Source organism: Ornithorhynchus anatinus, chromosome 1 (assembly GCF_004115215.2).
Source record: "Ornithorhynchus anatinus isolate Pmale09 chromosome 1, mOrnAna1.pri.v4, whole genome shotgun sequence".
In the NCBI taxonomy this organism is placed as follows: domain Eukaryota; kingdom Metazoa; phylum Chordata; class Mammalia; order Monotremata; family Ornithorhynchidae; genus Ornithorhynchus; species Ornithorhynchus anatinus.
The window spans coordinates 48752379-48766672 of NC_041728.1; the positions used below are offsets into that span (position 1 = coordinate 48752379).

At 41.7% G+C, this 14294-nt stretch overlaps 1 non-coding gene across 1 annotated transcript; it reads left to right on the top strand.

The window, feature by feature from the left end:
* The first annotated feature begins 230 nt into the window (after positions 1-230).
* Positions 231-368, top strand: LOC114817263. Its single transcript, XR_003765117.1, has one exon. It is a non-coding gene; the product is annotated as a small nucleolar RNA SNORA7 (small nucleolar RNA).
* Positions 369-14294: the final 13926 nt, after the last annotated feature.

Below are 14294 nucleotides of genomic sequence, written 5' to 3' on the forward strand. Positions count from 1 at the left end.
ACAGTCTTCATCCCCATTTTACAGATGAGGTAACTGAGGCACAGAGAGGTTAAGTGACTTGCCCACAGTCACACAGCTGCTGAGTGGCAGAGCCGGGATTCGAACCCATGACCTCTGACTTCCAAGCCTGTGCTCTTTCCCCAGAGTCACGCTGCCTCTGCAACAGATCACAGATACATAAGTATTTGTTAGGCACTTACATGTATAAAGTACTGTACTAAGTACTAAGAACCCTCTCAGAATCACACCTGGAGAGTTCCCAGTACTCTACCAGCCTTGGCTACCGAAGGGATAGGTAAGCAGAAGCAAACCCATTTCATTCTTAGCTTGGGCAGTGGCTAGAGAGTGGAAAACAATCTGCTACAAGTCAAAATTCATCTGTGCTGGGCAGTAGTAGCATGGGAGAGAGTCGAGGGTGGAGATTCAAGTTTACTGCGCAGAAGCAGGCAATGGTAAACCACTTCCATATTTTTAACCAAGAAAACTCTATGGATACACAACCAGAACGATTGCAGATGGAGGTGGGGCATTCTGGGAGAGACGTGTCCAAGGAATTACTATGGGTCAGAGATGACTCAACAGCTTAAGATAAGTGCTAAGAACAAATCTCTGGGTGAAAGTAAGACACAGTCTCCGGCCCTCAGAGGGATCAACATTTAAGAAGAAAGTAAGAAGAAGAGACTTGCGATGGACACAAAAATGAACTAATAAAACAGTAAAACACAAAAGACAGTCAAATAGACAAAGAAAACAAAAAAGCATTAGGTTACTGTGGCTAGAGAAGCAGAAGTTCAGGATCCTTGTGGCTCAGAGTCTAATTGATCAATCAGTGGCATTTATTGAGTGCTTGCTATGTGCAGAGCACTGTACTAAGCTTTTGGGAGAGTGCAATACAACAGAGTTGGTAGATATGTTCCCTGCCCACAACTGAGCTTACAAACTAGAGGGGAGACAGACATTAATATAAATAGTTTATAGATATGCATATGTGTAGTGGGGCTGAAGGTGATACAAATACCAAATACCAAATCCCGAAAGGACTAGATCCAAGTGCAAGAGTCACATCGGTAGCCACAGTGACCATCACAGCTTCAGTCAATCCTACTAATTGAGAAATTACTGTGTGCAGAGCACTGTAACAAACAGGACAGTACACTATAACAGCAAAGCAGACACATTCCCTGCCCACAGTGAGCTTACAGTGTAAATGGGGAGACAGACATTAATATAAATAAATTAATTACAGTTTTGTTCATAGGTGCTGTGGGGCTGGGAGGGGGGATGAATTAAGGGAGCAAATCAGAGTAATTTCAGCAGCTGTCCCATCCTGCTCAGGACTCTGTATTTCATGGAGGTGGGATGCTGTCTGTGGCTGCTTGTGTCTTTCCCACTGCAGTGGTGTAAGACAGGAGGGAGAGTTGACTGACTAGGTGACCAAGGTCACCCAGCTGGCCAATGGCAATGATCTGCAGATAACTAATGAACGGCATTTTCCACAGTCTAAAAATGAATGAGAAGCAGCAATACCTAATCTATTTGACCAGCAGGTACTGAATCAGTGCCAGAAGAGTAAAAACCAGAGTAATTTATGAATTGGACTTCTTCAGTGTGTCCTGGGATATGGGGAGGAAATTTCAAGGGTATTTCTGACTGGGTAAAGTCCAGCCTTTCTGTCAGCCCAAACCAGTACTCTCAAATTGGGGTGGGGGTAGCTTCCATTCTCCCACCCATTATCACCTGCTACAAAAGCATAGGATAGCCCTTTATCCCTCCTTTCCTCTCCTGGTTGCTTCTGGGAATGGAGGAGTTGGGGAGAAGTGGAAGGATGATTTCCAAGGGCAATACAATACGCCGATGCAAAGTTTTCTTAGCAGAATGATTTGGATAAGATTTTGTCCAGATAGTCTGAGAAATTCTGGGAAATCTCATTCATGTGAAAATCTCTTTTGCTCTGGAAACACTGTCTTGTGGAAACAGACATGGGACTCCCCATCAGGGTCAGTGAAAGATGTCTGAATGTCCCGAGGTCCAAAGCACAAGTGGGTAAAAGACCACCACACTTCTCATGGGAATCAGTAGGAAAGGAAAAACGGTAATAGCCATAAAGATGGGGGGGAACCAAGGTTGATTTGATAAGGCAATATATCCTTTTGTTTGTCTCCCAAAAATGATTTACAAAGAAGCTGTCTCTATCTCATTAAACATCTCTGTTCTGTTCTTATTACATGGTGACAGCAAACTGCTGTTGTCTGGGAGAACTGAAATTGGTCTTTTAAATCATGTATGATCATTAATGACCCAAATCTTTCCAAAGCATGCACTCTATGTCATCACAAAGCTACCTGTATTAAAAAAAAGGTTCACAGATCTATTAGAAGTACAACTTTTATAGGAGGTCATCCTATAGAATATGGAAACTATCAGATGTCTGATTTCAGGTAGTTAATTGTCTGGGTCATAAGTAATTCTCTTCCTAGTGCCTATCTTCCCTGCAGCTGGTGCTCTGCTGGCTCCCTTTGTTCCCTCTCCTTCCACATGGATCCATTTCGCTATTCAATCAAGCATCAGACTCTGAAAATAATGTATTTTTTTTTTTGCTGGAGGGTATACAGCACATCATCTCTTTTGTTTCCACGTTGTCTAGTCTGCAGTAAGTCATCTTAAATGTTGCTCCCTTTGCCAGAGCCTGGCTGTCTATGGATCATATCTCTCAAAGAAGGAGAGAGCAGCTGCTGTGGCCTCTCTGAAAATCCATTCCCCCACCCCCAAATAAAGCCTCCCCAAGTTGAGCAATCCAATTAAGTGGCCCTCTTCATCTTTAATAACTTCCCTTTCCCCTTAATTGTTTTTGATCAGCATGTTCTTTCCCAGGCACACATGTCAATTTTATCCAACGAGAGGGGTTTCTTTCTTTCGGCATCAACTCCGTGACTGGCATAAATGTGGCTACATAAATGACCTGCTAATTATGAATGATTGGCTTTCTCATCCCAGGGTGACAGAGGAATAATTTCAACTAAGAATTCATAGTCAGGGATGATCAAGTGATTGCTCTCCAGATTAATTTCCCCTAGCAAAAATGCACACTGGCTGTGATCTGAACATGGGATTGCATTCTATCTGTCCTATTCAGCTTGGACTAAGGAGACCTTATTTGCTAACCATTTTAATTCATTCAATACAATTTAATTATGCTTTGGTGCAAAACCACCTGTGACCTTGGGTTTGTTAATGAAATCTACTTCCCAGCCCCACAGTGGAGAGAGCAATGTGTCTTGTGAAGGGCAGTGGGAAGTAAGAACTGTGATACTGGTAAACAACTGTAAAAAGAGACTACTTCCTCCCTCTACACTAATTTGAGCATGAGCACATTTTGTTACTCCTTCAAGGAGACTCTGTTTGAACTGAGTGGTCTCCCTGAGTCATATAAGATGTACCTATTTGAGTTGAATCAGAAAAAAAGCCTCAGTGACTTAATGTTGCTTTGGCAATAGAAAAATAATCACTGCTTCTCTTAGATCAACCAGTTTTCTCAGTTCTTCAGTGTGCTTGTTATAATCTCTTTAGTCTCTATCCAAAATATAAGATGAAATGGAAGAATATGGTGTGTAATGAAGTGCTACTTTAGAATAAATCTGGGTCATTTGATATGCTTTTATTAATGCAGACCTAGATTTAGTTTGTAATCAGCATCACCAAGCCTGGTTTCAATTTTGGCAGTTCACTTAATCAAAGCAGAGACACAGTGTTAGAGTAGTGCAAAGGAAGTGTGGGATTTAAGAGTCCATAAATCTGGATGGGATCCCCTCCCCCACCAGAGTACTGTCAGAAGCACCCCCCCTTCCCTATTACTTCAACGATTTTTGGTCCAGGCACCAAAATCTATCCTTGCCTGTTGTTTTCTCCTCATCACACCCTAATATTAGATGGGGTAGAGCATAACTGTCTATTAAAAGAGATGGGGTACAGACTGCTTTCTGAAATTCTCCCTGTCTCTGTCTCTCTCTCTCTTTCTCTTTCTCCAAATAAATGGAGACCAAAGTAGCAGTACTTTAGATGAATACTATCCAGGTCATAGGCTGAATAGAGGTATGTATATTTCTCAGTGGAAGATGGTGGATGAGAATCTTTTTTCTTGTAGGAAAATAGGGGCATTGATATTTGTTCATGCACCCAAAATCAATGAAATGTGTGACTGTGGGCAAGTCACTTCACTTCTCTGTGCCCCAGTTACCTCATCTGTAAAATGGGGATTAAGACTGTGAGCCCCACATGGGACAACCTGATTCCCCTGTGTCTACCTCAGCACTGAGAACAGTGCTCTGCACATAGTAAGTGCTTAACAAATACCAACATTATTATTATTAAAATACCTGACTTGGTTACAAATGATGGAAAGAGGTAAGGGAAAATGGTTTACAATAAAAATGAATGGAAAATGGAGGCCAGGGATAATGAAATAGTCACCAAGATAATACTAACGGTGTTTGTTAAGGGCTTACTATGTGCCAAACACTGTACTAAGCACTGGGGTAAACACAAGATAATTACGTGGCTCAGTGGAAATAGCATGGGCTTTGGAGTCAGAGGTCATGAGTTCGAATCCCAGTTCTGCCACTTGTCAACTGTGTGACTGTGGGCAAGTCACTTAACTTCTCTGTGCCTCAGTTACCTCATCTGTAAAATGGGGACTAAGACTGTGAGCCCCATGTGGGACAACCTGATTCCCCTGTGTCTACCCCAGCACTTAGAACAGTGCTCTGCACATAGTAAGCGCTTAACAAATAACAACATTATTAGGTCCCACAGTGTAAGTAAGAAATACAACAGGAATTGAATCCCAATTTCACGGATGAGGAAACTGAAGCACAGAGATGTTAAATGATTTACCCCAGGTCACATAGCAGGCAAGTGGCAAAGTGGGGAATAGAACCCAGATGCTGTGACTCCTAGGCCCATGTTCTTTCCACTAGACCACACTCCTAAGGTAGTGGAAAAATCTGATTAGCACAACTCCATTATACATTTAGAAACAGATTTTTGATTTGAAAATTGAGATTTTCAAGTTAGTGGAATGAAAATGATAAATTAAGTAAATCACAGATTTATTAAATCCTTGATAAGGCTGAGACCAGAGAATGACAGACCCCTGTCTTACATCTGAGAACATCTAAAAATAGCAAGAGAGCTTTTGAGTGGATCACACCTAAGGTGACTACCCACCTTCAACTAATACATTAAAGTTCAGTTTTAATTTAAGAACCAGCAGCTCCATTAAAAACATCCATCTGAGCTGGAGGACTATGTTGAACTAATTCCAAACTCCTGAAGAGTCCATTCCCTTCACGCAATCAGTTGAAAATGGAGGTTGGTGCAAAATGTGTACGATAAATAGAATCCTTGTTTCATTTTCTTTTTTTGATGGGTGACAGTACTTTCAGTAATATTAGTGTACATTCTATGTTAAACTTTAAATGATTTGAATCTTTTTATAACCCCACCATCTCCTCTAACCTCTCATGACCTGTCCCATGTAATTATAAGGAAATATTTGCTTGATATGAACCTTGGACATATAGTGGGGTCTTTTGTGACCAGGTAAACCAATCAATGAATGGTATTTACTGAACACTATGTGCAGAACTTTGTACTATGCACTTGGGAGAGTACAATACAAAAGAGTTGGTAGATATGATCCCTGCTCTCAAAGAGTTTACAGTCCAGATGGGGAGACAGACACTGAAATAAATTACAGATAGGATACATGGCAGAGTATAGGGATTTCTACATAAATGCTGTGGGGCTGAGGGTCCCATCAGAGGAAGGAGAACCTCCACAGCAGCACAAACAGTAGGATTAAAGTTGACATAACTGATCAACTCTGATTTGGGATTCACTGTGGATTGCATTTAGTTAGCATACAGTTAGTCATTCTGTTTCAGACAATCTGTCATCAACCTTCTCTGATTTACCAGGTCCAATACTATGTGTGCTGGCTGAAAAGTCCAGTAGGAAAATGCTCCGCTTGGGCTTAAATCAATGAATCAATTAATTTAAATCAATATTTGAGTTTCTGAAGGAACTTGATCCCAGATGTTTCTTTGGGATTTCAAGGGTCTTCTGTCTGACAACTGGGAAGCTTTATGAGGAACCTTGGTGCATGCTATGGGTGATGCTGACCCAAGTATCTGGGCTGCTTCCTAATGGGATGAAGAGGACTCAGTTCTGAGCTGCTGGAGCCTAGAAGCAGCTACAGCACAGAACCTATGTCCTTCTGACTCCCAGACTTGTGCTCTATCCACTAGGCCATGCAGCCTCCCTAAAGTGCTGTCTAATATTCTCTAGAACTAAGAGATCTAGATCACATCCTTTTGCCCCAACCAGCTTCCTGAGCAGTTCCATCAGCATCATTTATAGGTCATTCTCAATATAAAATAGCAAGACAAGATCATGAACAATGAAGTTCTGGCAAGTAGTTCTATCATCAAAGCTCTGCTCACCTAAACACAACTACACTGGGAGGAACACGAGAGGAGAATGAACAGCTGGACACCCAAACAACTGCTGTAGGGAAAGCTGACAATGGGAAGGGAAGAGGAATCCTTAAAAGGATGTAGTGAAGAAAACCTCAGACAAGGCTACATCTCAACTGAAAAGTGGGAGTCAGCTGCTGAGGAAAGAACTGCAAGTGAGAAAGTGCCTCTCTTTGAGCATAAGCTTCATAAGGAAAAAGACAATGAAGAAAAGAGAAAATGGCTGCAAGCATAAAACATGACACATAACAGGGAATAGCATTTGTGTGTGCAAAACGTGCTAGGGACTGTGGATCCCATATTAGCTTTTTGAGCCACAAGTGCATTCATAAGGTCAACTTAACCATCACTGATGTTTTCTTTGAATATATACAAACATGCATACACACCCATACATACACATATACATGAAAAAATAAATAAGCATATAATTAAACGTATATGAGAATATATCACTGCTAACTCATTTGTTACCTACTCATTCAATTACTTGCTCACTTTTCTGTTTGTCATTAGTATTAATGCTGTTACTCTTTTATCTTATGTAGTTTGTAATCTGTGCCACTTTTGTTCATAATAGTAGTAATATTTATTGAATTCCTACTCTCAGCAAAGCACCATACTAAATAAATCCAGGGAAATAATACACTGCCAAAAATGAAACTTACATCCTGAGGCTCACAATCTAAGCATAAAAGGGGAAGATTGGTAACAGATATATAAGGAAATATTAAATGACCAAAAGAAACCAACATGAAGGACAAGTCTAATGGTGATAAATGCAAGTACAATGAAGTAGTGACTAGAGAAGAAGGAGTTTCAGTCTCCTCATGACTCAGAGTACAACAGCCAGTCACTGTCTCAGCCTGCCCAACATACTAAAGCTTGAGATGGCTTCCCACTGGAGCAGGCTGGAGCAGGGATTGATGGTTCATAAATTACATAATAAGCATCTCTTCTTCTTCCAGATTGGAAGAACCCAGCTTCTCATCAAATTCCATAATCTTAACTAACTTGACTTTCCAGTAAGACTGACTGACACCCTTAGGACAAGGATGACCATTTTTATTTCTAATATATGCTCCTAAAGGCCTAGTATAATGCTCTGCACATCTTAGTCATGCAATAAATACTGTCGCTGCTAATACTGAGAAGATTGGACTGTCAATTCCTTTTATTAATTTATTCAATTGTATTTATTGAGCACTTACTGTATGCATAGCACTGTATTAGGCTCTTGGAAAGTACAACAAGAGGAGATATTCCCTGCCCAAAATGAGCTCACAGTTTAGAGGTGGGGGAGACAGACATCAATACAAGTAAACAGACATCAATATAATAAATAAAATTACAGATGTATACGTAAGTTATGTGGGGTGGGGAGAGGGAGGAAGAGCAAAAGGAACAAGTATCGATGATGCGAAGGGAGTAGGAGATGAGGAAAAGTGGGGCTTAGTCTGGGAATCCTATTGGAGGAGATGTGCTTTCCGTAAGGCTGTCAAGTGGGGGAGAGTAATTGTCTGGTGGACTTGAGGAGAAAGGGTCTTCCAGGCCAGAGGTAGGACATGGACCAGGAGTCAGTGACTAGACAGGCAAGATCGAGGCACAGTGAGAAGGTTAGCAGCAGAGGAGCGAAGTATGTGGGCTGGGTTGTAGAAAGAGAGAAGGAAGGTTAGGTAGAAGGGGGCAAGGTGATGGAATGCTTTAGAGCCAATGGTGAGGAGTTTTTGTTTGATATGGAGGTGGATAGGTAACCACTGGACGTTTTGAGGAGGAAGGTTACATGCCCTAAATACGTCTGTAGAAAGATAATCAGGGCAGCAGAGTGAAGTATGGACTGCAGTGGGGAGAGGCAGAAGGCTGGGAGGTCAGAAAGGAGGCTGATGCAGTAATCTAGGCAAGACAGGATAAATAACTGTACTAACGTGGAAGCAGTTTGGTTGGAGAAGGGGCAAACGTTTGTTTCTTTGTGATGTAGTGTATGCTCCCAAGTACCTAATACAGTCTTCTGTGTTTAACAAATGCAAACACTACTCAGAACAGGTATTCAGTAAATATTATTGAAAATAAGATATCTGAACAGTACTAGATCAATAAGATAGGATAGGATATTTGTTGTCATTGTCAACATATATCAGCTACAGTCCATCTAACACTTTGAAGATAAAGCAGTGTAGTCTAATGGGAAGCAGTGTGACCTAGTGAAAAGAGCATGGGCCTAGGAGTCAGAAGACCTTGCTTCTAATCCTGACTCCATCATTTGTCTACTGTGTGACCTTGGGCAAACCACTTAACTTCTCTGTGCCTCAGTTACCTGATTTGTAAAATGGAGAATAAGACTATGAGCCCCATGTGTGACACAGACTGTGTCCAATCAGATTAACTTGTATCTACCCCAGTACAGTTCCAGGCACATAGTAAAAGCTTAACAAATACCATTAAAAATAAAGCCTAGGAAATTAATTCAGGGTTGAGAAATTACTCAACTGCTAAATTTTGATTGATATTTCAGAAAGAATTGACTAAACTAATTAATGCTACTGTCCTCTTCAATGGACCCACCACAGACTCACTTATCTTATATGCATGTATAGATATATAATGCATATGCATGCGGATATATATGTATAACTTCCGATATAAAGGAAGCATATAAATTAATTTAGCACATAAAAAGGCAGAAAGCAGCTAGTAGAGTGGATCTGGAGGAGGTGAAATAATGTCCTTTCTCTGCTAAAAGGTAACTTTTAGCTAAAGTTTAACCCATTCCATCCCTACAGAACTATTTTTTTCTGCTACCTATTCAGAAAATCGACCTCTCTCTGACTTCCTATTTCAGTGGAGGAAGCCACCTCACCTCTACCCTCCAGCTAACACTAGCCATACTCACTTATTCTGTCCTAGGAGAAGTCTTATGCTTCCTCCGAAGCACCAGTGCCCAGAGCTGGGCTTCAGAAACAAGCTTTCTTTAGAGGAACTACGGATCAGAAAGAAAGATGCAGTCTCCAGTTGCAAACGAGCATTACATGGCAGAATCATTTCAGTATGTTCCCAATAAAACTTATTAAGAGAGTCCCACTCATTTCCTTCTTACTAAAGCAGAATATGGAAACTGATACTGTAACTGGAACAGTTCCATTATGCTCTGTGAAATGAAAATTAAACAGTATGTGTAATAAATATCATCTCTTTAAAGCATTCTTTTTTGACAAAGATTAGAAAGAACTAGAAGTATGCACATAACAGTTTGAATAGGTATGTACTTAGAATGTATGTCTATACTGACAACTAGAGATATAGATAAGGAAATGCAAGCACTTCACAACACAGTGAAGGGCACCTATCCAGGAAAACACATGGCAGGTGTGCAAAAGCATGGAGCATCAGTATTCAGTATTCAGGGGAAAAAAACTAGGATGGGTAAAATCTAGCTCCTAAATATGAAAGTAGTGAAGATACCTGAAATAGGAGGGACCCAAAATTGGTGATAATTGTTTTCTTCAGACATGGGTTACATACCGGCAGTTCATAAACCTAAGACATTCCAAATTAAAATGAATGACATTTGCAACATTTCTAAATTTATGTGTCAGCTTTATAACACATTTGTTTAGACTTTGCAATCCTATACTTATTTTTGACACTAGTTTGGGCTTTGAGGTTCAGACGGGACCCACAGGAGATCTGTGGAAATTGGAAAAATAAGGAAGGTGGGGGAAATGGAGTGGGAGAAGTTTATGTATGTAAAGGAGTACAGAATTGCCAGATGGAGTCACCAGGGTGACTTGAGGCATCCATTTTACTTCTGATGAAGTACAAAGGTTAACTGCCCTATTGTTAAAACTCTCTGACAATAAACACATTAAAGTGCCTATATGACTCATCCAGGATTGAACTCATAATTTTAGGTAATTTTTAATATAAAATAAGCAATCCAACCTATGAGAATTTTCTTATGGTAAAGTTTCTAGCAATTTACAATATTTCAACATGACACATGTTCAAAAACTAATTTGTATCCTAAGAATGAATATTTCCAGTATGATAGAGCAGAAGCATATCCTTGCTTCATTCAATCAGCAATTGCATAATGTGATTCATTTCTTCCCAGAACTGAACTGTAAGCTCATTATGGGCAGGGGACATGTCTGCTAATTCTGCTGTATTGTACTCTCCCAGGTGCTTAGTACAGTGTTCTGCAAATATGATTGATTTACTTGTGAATTATAACAATCATGCGTAGACTAGAGTTGTGACAGATATAGTTGGCAGTCAGCTTTAAGAATGAAAACTAACAGTGGAGTCACCCCTGCCAATTATTCCAGACCTTTAATTCTCTCCTCAGACCCCCTGTTCCTCCTCCTTCACCATCCCTCACCCCCAACGATCTGGCCACTTACTTCATCACGAAAATTAACACAATCAGGTCTGAGCTCCCCAAAGTCACCCCTCCCCCTTCTGCCTCCCCCCGCCTCCCAACCTTCTCCCCTACTTTTCCTTCTTTCCCTGAAGTATCCTCAGAGGAGATCTCTCTCCTTGCAAGTGCCACCCCTTCCACCTGTGCTTTGGACTTCATTCCTGCTCATCTTATAAAAACCATCACCCCTTCCCTCCTCCCCTCCTTAACTTCTATCTTTAACCGCTCACTTTCCAATGGCTTCTTCACCTCTGCCTTCAAACATGCCCATGTCTCCCCCATCCTAAAAAAACCCTCTCTTGACCCCACTTCCCCTTCCAGTTATCGCCCTATCTCCCTACTACCCTTCCTTTCCAAGCTCCTAGAGCAAGTCATTTACACTCGCTGCCTAGAATTCTTTAACTCCAATTCTCTCCTGGACCCCCTCCAATCTGACTTCCATCCCCTCCACTCTACCGAGACTACTCTCTCAAAGGTCACCCAAGACCTCCTTCTTGCTAAATCCAATGGCTCCTACTCTCTCCTAATCCTCCTTGACATCTCAGCTGCCTTTGACACTGTAGACCATCCCCTTCTCCTCCACATCTAATCTCATCTTGGCTTCATGGACCAAGCTCCTCTTATCTCTCTGGCCGTTCATTCTCGGTCTCCTTCGCAGGCTCCTCCTCCCCCTCCCATCCTCTAACTGTAGGAGTTCCTCAAGGGTCAGTTCTCGGCCCTCTTCTGTTCTCCATCTACACTCACTCCCTTGGTGAACTCATTTGCTCTCACGGCTTCAACTATCATCTCTATGCAGATGACACTCAAATCTACATCTCTGCCCCTGTCCTCTCCCCATCCCTGTAGGCTTGTATCTCCTCCTGCCTCCAGGATGTCTCTACCTGGATGTCTGACCACCATTTAAAACTCAACATGTCCAAAACTGAGCTCCTTATCTTCCCTCCCAAGCCCTGTCCTCTGACTTCCCTATCACTGTGGATGTTATGACCATGCTTCCCGTCTCTCAAGCCCGCAACCTTAGTGTCATCCTTGACTCGGCTCTCTCATTCATCCCACACATCCAATCCTTCACCAAGACCTGCCAGTCTCACTTTTATAATATTGCCAAAATACACCCTTTCCTCTCCACCCAAACGGCTATCTTACTGGTACAGGCTATCATAACATCCCGGTTGGATTATTGTGTCAGCCTTCTCTCTGATCTCCCTTCCTCCTGTCTCTCCCCGCTCCAGTCTATTCTTCATTCTGCTGCCCAGCTCATCTTCCTGGAGAAACACTCTGGGCATGTCACTCCCCTTCTTAAAAACTTCCAGTGGTTGCCTATCAACCTCCACATGAAACAAAAACTTCTCACTCTAGGCTTTAAGGCTCTCCCTCACCTTGCCCTCTCCTCCCTTTTCTCTTTATACTGCCCATCCTGTAGGCTCCGCTCCTCTGACGCCCACCTCCTCACCGTCCATCGTTCTCGCCTATCCCGCCATCAACCCCTGGCCCACGTCCTCCAGTGTCCTGGAATGCCCTCCCTCCTCACCTCCACCAAACTAACTCTCTTCCCCACTTCAAAGCCCTACGGAGAGCCCACCTTCTCCAAGAGGCCTTTCCAGATTGAGCTTCCCCTTTTCCCTGTGCTGCCTCTCTGTCCCCCCCTTTACCTCCCCTCAGCTAAGCCCCATTTTCCCCTCCTTTCCCTCTGGTCCTCCCCCTCTCCCTTCCCCTCCCCTCAGCACTGTGCTCGTCCGCTCATTTGTATATATTTTTATCACCCTATTTATTTTGTTAATGAGATGTACATCCCCTTGATTCTATTTATTGCTATTGTTTTTGTCTGTCTCCCCCAGTTAGACTGTAAACCCGTCAATGGGCAGGGATTGTCTCTATCTGTTGCCAAAATGTACATTCCAGGTGCTTAGTACAGTGCTCTGCACATAGTAAGTGCTCAATAAATACTATTGACTGAATCTATTTGATATCTGATATGTTCATTGCCATGTATTGTATTGGAAATGACCAGGGGTTTTTGTCATCTTGAAAAATTAGTTTCCAAGATGACATATGACTCATGGACACGCTTTCAAAATCAGCAAATCAGCCAAAGCAAACGCAAACTAACTCCATCACTGTAGCAGAGTCATTCAAAACTGTACTCATTATTAACATTATTTATGGGATGCTTACCAGATGCATCAAAAAATATTTTATTTGAAGATGATACTGCTGGGAATAGAATTCCCTTCCTATATACAAGAGTCTGTTAAGGACAGTCTTCCCATTCAATCAATCAAAATAATTTATTGAGCATCTAACTCTAAGCAAAGCACTGAAATAAGTCCTTGGAGTTACAAGTCAGGATCTCTGTCTTCAAAGAGTTTACAATCTAACATGAGACAGACACAAAATAAATCGCATATGTTGGGGGCAGGGAATGTGTCTGTTTATTGTTGAATTGTACTCTCCCCAGTGCTTAGTACAGTAGGAGAAGCAGCGTGGCTCAGTGGAAAGAGCACAGGCTTTGGAGTCAGAGGTCATGAGTTCGAATACCGGCTCGGCCACTTGTCAGTTGTGTGACTTTGGGCAAGTCACATAACTTCTCGGTGCCTCAGTTACCTCATCTGTAAAATGGAGATTAAGACTGTGAGCCCCACGTGGACAACCTGATTCCCCTGTGTCTATCCCAGCGCTTAGAACAGTGCTCGGCACATAGTAAGCACTTAACAAATACCAACATTATTACAGTGCTCTGCATACAGTAAGCACTCAATAAATACTGTTAATGAATGAATATAGAAGGAAGATGTGTTAATGCACTGCTATTTCTTGATCCATCTACTCTAATAGGAATTAGGTTAGTAGCTTAAGGAATGAGAGGTATGAAATCCTACTGTCAGCAGACAGGAAGATTTTGGGGGCTTGAGGAATACACCAAGGGGGAGAAAGATGAAAGAAAAATCCCTTCCTGTGACATGTTCACAAATCATTGTGAGGGAGGAAGGAAGCATAAATGAACAAATAGGATATAGTTGAGAGGAAGTGAATAGATATCAAAGCTTAATACAAGTGAATGAATAGTCAATAAAAGAAACAACTAATCAGTGGTTTTACTGTGTGCACTAAACTCTTGGGAGAATACTATACAAAATAGTGGATTTACATGATCTTTGCTCACAAGGAGCTTACAGACTAGAGGAGTTCAAAAATGGCATGGGAAGGAAGATGGGAGAGTTAATCAGGCTAGAAGGGGGCATAGTGTGATGGGGCAAAGCAGAGAGGATGAAAGAGGTTTCCTTCACATAACTTGTGAAAACACTTATTATGTGTCAAGCACTGTTTTAAGCTCAGGGGTAGAT